We start from the raw sequence: 4,509 nt of genomic DNA, 5'->3' as shown, positions 1-4,509 counted from the left end.
AGGCTATAAGGGATATCAGGGAGGCAAAGTGGCATATGGGGGGTATAAGGCATTTCTGGGGCAGAGTGGCAAGCATGGGGCAGATGTGCATAACTGTGGGGGGGTAGGTTGGCAAATAAAAGAAATTAAAAACAAAACAAAAAATTCTCAATCACAGCTTTTATTAAATATGAAAAAATAGTTTACATGAATTAATAAAGAAATAAAAGTTTCTTACAAGAATATTGTGAAGAATAATGTGATCGCTGTTTTGCTCCACTGAATAAAATGGAACTTTTTCATCTAAAAATGTTTGCAGTAGCAAATGTTTTGTTTCCATTATGTCTAATCCATTTAATGTATTAGGGCCTTTTAACACGTTTGCTTTCTGGCATTCTAATACAAATAATGTGATAAAAAGAATGTTTTATAGTTATTTGTATGGCAAATAGTGTGACTCGGGTATGTATAAGGGGTGCGTGTGGGTATAAGAGCTCGACCGCGAGATAAACTATATGGGGTCGGTCTCCAAATGTTTCCAGGGCTGCTTTTCATTCCCAGTCCGGCCCTGATTTTGATACAGAGAATTTTGTAAAGTACCCCCAAACAATGATACTGCCACCACCATGCCTGACCACTGATGTGAAGTTCTCGACGTGCTTAGTGCCAGACATAACAAGGCTCAAAAAGATTCACTTTAGACTCATCTCTCCATAGACTGCGGGATACAGACGTGTATGGTCTTCACAAGCAGCGGTGGTTTCCTCCTTTCTAATCAGCCATGAATGTTGTCTTTCTGATACTGCGGTTATGACGTCGGCGGAGGGAAGAGAGGCACGCAGATCCCTGGATGTTGTCCCAGGGCCCTTTGTGACGTACCGGCTGGTTTTGGAAGTCCTTAGCAGTCCCTAGATCTCATAGTTCATGTTTTGCGTTCATGTTTTTAAAACATGCAACCTCTATGATCTACTTATCTTTTTAGTGTTAATTTCTACATTTATTTTAAAATGCCCAGAAAATATGGCTTTTAATTTCATGCAAATGTACGATATTTTTTCACTCTTCTACAACACATTTTTCTCCAAAATAAGAAAAAAAAGGCTAACGGTGCCAATTCTGCCAGGAAATCTGCCACAATGCTTCAAGAAGCAAAAAATGTTTATCAGCTAAACTACTATTAAAAGGACATGAGGATTAATTAAGAGGGAAAACAGCCCACAACATAGGAGAGATAATAAGGATTTTTTGCTCTCTGTGTAAACATTTGCTTCAGTTAAGCTACATCGGTGCAGAGGGCAGGTAAGGATAACCTTGGAAAAGGGTCTGTATAGGCTATTACATGACCTGCAACTAGGAGCTGGTCTTTTAATGATAAAAGCAAATGTAAACACAACGTGTAAGTACGAACTGAAGTAACCCAGTTCCTGACAGCACAGCTTCTGACACCGTACCCGACTAGGGTTACACCAGGACGCCTAGTCACGTGGTCAAGGAACCCGCATAGGCACTAAAACTACAACTCCCATGATGCCGCGCGTCACCGGACACAGTCCTTGGCGAGCTTAGTGGGATGTGGCCTAGGAAAGGGCGGGGTCACGGTTGGAGAGTTCTCAACCTCGACGTTTTCTCTGCTTGGCTGCCGTCCCCTCCTGCTGTTTGGAGGCGGGGATACGGCTCTCGGGGAGGGAGAGGAGGAGCAGCCGGAGCGACAGCCAGACTGGGACCCGAGAAAGAGGGGAAACAAAGAGACAGACAGAGAGCCCCGGGGGCTGAGGTGACAAGTCTACGGGGTCCCTGTCCCCTAGTGCTGTTACCAGAGCAACAGGCGCGTAGCTCCGGGCAGAGGTGGACACGCTCACTGGATGGAGGTAATGCACGAGGGAAGTGTGTAATTGTTTGGTCTATGCATTTATAAACATACGGGCAAGTCTAGAGAACTCATTCGTGTAACTCCCTAGACGAAGGTGACGGTGTGTGTGTGTGTGGGCGCGCACACTATTATCATTCTGGGAGCATCAGATGCTGAAGGGGTTAACAGAAGGCGTATGTACATTAAAGGCAGGGGGCACACTGCCCCACCAGTAATTTTTTTTTTTTAAATTTATTTAAAATCCCAGGCCCGGTGCATCCTGGGACATGTATGCTGATCCCCCCCCCTCTAACAGCTGGGTGCTGGCAGAGGCTGTGTTAGGGTTGACTTCCCCATCTGTGATCAGATGCTTGCACACATGTGCACACAGGTCCAGCTTGTATATGCTGCTCCCAGCCACCTCCTTTACTGCAGTCCCAGCTGCACAGATCCGGCCCCCGCCTCTTCTCCCCGGGGTGGGGTCTCTGGCCTTGCACAGCATGTAGGTGACTGTCTCTTATTCTACGGGTTGTATGTCTACAGCCCCCCTGTGTGTGTGTACGTGTGTGTCCGTGTGTGTGTGTGTTGCATGGCGAGCCACCGATGGCTGGAACTGCCCAGTCTGTGCAGATAGGGGGGGGTGGCGGCCAGGGGGTCCTTCAGCAGTACAAAGACCTAAGGGGCTGTGCTGGGGAGGAGGAAGAGGGTAATAAATTCACAGCAATGATTGAGAAACCACTTCCACCCCATGCAGAGAAAAGTACACATTACATCCCACAGCTGACATCATGTTACAAGTAAGAGCTGCGAAGAGTTAATTTAGAGGTGGCTGGAATTGGATATGCATTGTCCGGTGACAGGTGGGCGAAAACTGACAGCTCCTGTTCTGTTGACGGGTATGCGCGTATCTGTGAATTAACTTACAATGTGAATACTTACACGCTCACGCTACCGTTGTACCGACATGATAATATGATAGAGCCGTGTTGGTTAGTTCTGTAACTTGTGTCTCTAATTCTATAACTGCCCGAGGTTTGAGTTTCATCATCATCATGGGCTGCAGGGTTAGCGTGCATCTGTGTGTTGATTCCAAAGAACTGTATGCATCTAAATAAAACAAAACTGCAAGTTGGAGATCTCGCTGAAAATTGTTTCAACCCATTTAGTGGATACTAGGAAAAAGCAATAGAGATTGAAGAGGCGACACCAGACAGACCAGGCGTGTAATACCCTGCGTTCACCGATGCATATTAACTTCAGTGTGCCCCCCCCCCCCCTTCTGGGAAATGTAAATGCATTGCTGATACAAAGTGTGTATATATTGATTATTTTACTGACTTCCGAGTGTTTTATTGAACTGCCTATATAATTCATGCTTTTTCAATTGTATATAATATAGGGTCTATGTGTGTGTGTGTGTGTGTGTATATATATATATATATATATATATATATATATATATATATATATATATTATATGTCCTAAGTGCCAAAAGGGAAATTCCTCTAAACAAAGTTGGCTGTCAAAGGGCGGAATGTGAATGTTCACAGTTGTTTTTTGTTTGGTTTTGGTTACATGTTGAGTTTCATGTAGTCCTAGACGTATTCTCTTCATGAGATATAATTACTAACCAGCCATGCTTTTTTTTTAAAAAAAAAAATTTTATTTATTTTTTTTACACCAGTCTGTTTATATGTACAGTCGGGTACATCTTAAGTTCATAGGCTGCATTTTTTTTTTTTATTAATTATATCTTTAATTTATCTTAAGGTCAGTAATCTGAACAGGAAAAAGTGCTTAGTCGACACTTTCCCAGGTCTGGAAAACTCACTTAAGCATGCAGTTCATTCGTTCCAGTCAGTCTGTAGCATTTACCACATCGTGGCCACTTACATGACTTCCAAATAGACATTAGCACTTTATTTTCCACGGGGTTGATCGTCTAAAGCAGGCGTCTCCCTGATAGTTAAGGTATGTTTTTGATTCAACTATGCGTTCCGAAGGGCTTCTCCTGTTGTGGAAGTCGAGTTAAATGTATCCTAATGCCACCAGTGCCTGAGTTTATTTTATAGTTATCTTATAGTATGCAGCAAAGGGCTGATTAAGAAATCCATGGCAGTAGGTCAGTACGTGGAGTAAATTATATAGCTAAGTGTGGGAAAGTATGCACCTTTTGTTATGTAATCGGGTCACGTTGAATGCATACACTGTACTGTGATTCAATAGGAGTTTGGATGCGAACATATGCATGTGATGATCTGCTGGAACAAACCATAATTGGTGCATACTAACAGTTGGATTCTTTCTTCTTCTTTCCAGATGTGTTGTCTCCCGCTTGTACTGAAAGAATGCACAGTTGTATGAAATCCAGATGCAGGGATGAGCGTTCTTGACTTTCCCATCCATTTGAAAAGGCTCGGTCTCGGATATAGGCAAAATACCGCCACTCCGGTACTTCATGTAGTGTAAGGAACCATGTAGTTTTATACATGGTGAATACCTAAGAAGTTTGTTTTCTGGAAGCATTGAATGCCCCCTGCATTCCGTTGCCGTTTCTTGTTTAGGATATGTCACTACTGGAATTTAGCCCCATCTTTGGCCCCAGTCTTTATTTGGTTTTAAATGCAGAAGCAGAGTTGCCATTATTTGTAACAGTTCAGATTGACAAGCAATAGCCACA

The sequence above is a fragment of the Sceloporus occidentalis genome, unplaced genomic scaffold (genome assembly GCF_023333645.1).
Source record: "Sceloporus occidentalis isolate IW3139 unplaced genomic scaffold, rSceOcc1.0.p SCAF_46, whole genome shotgun sequence".
Classification (NCBI taxonomy): domain Eukaryota; kingdom Metazoa; phylum Chordata; class Lepidosauria; order Squamata; family Phrynosomatidae; genus Sceloporus; species Sceloporus occidentalis.
This window is presented reverse-complemented; position numbering follows the sequence as displayed.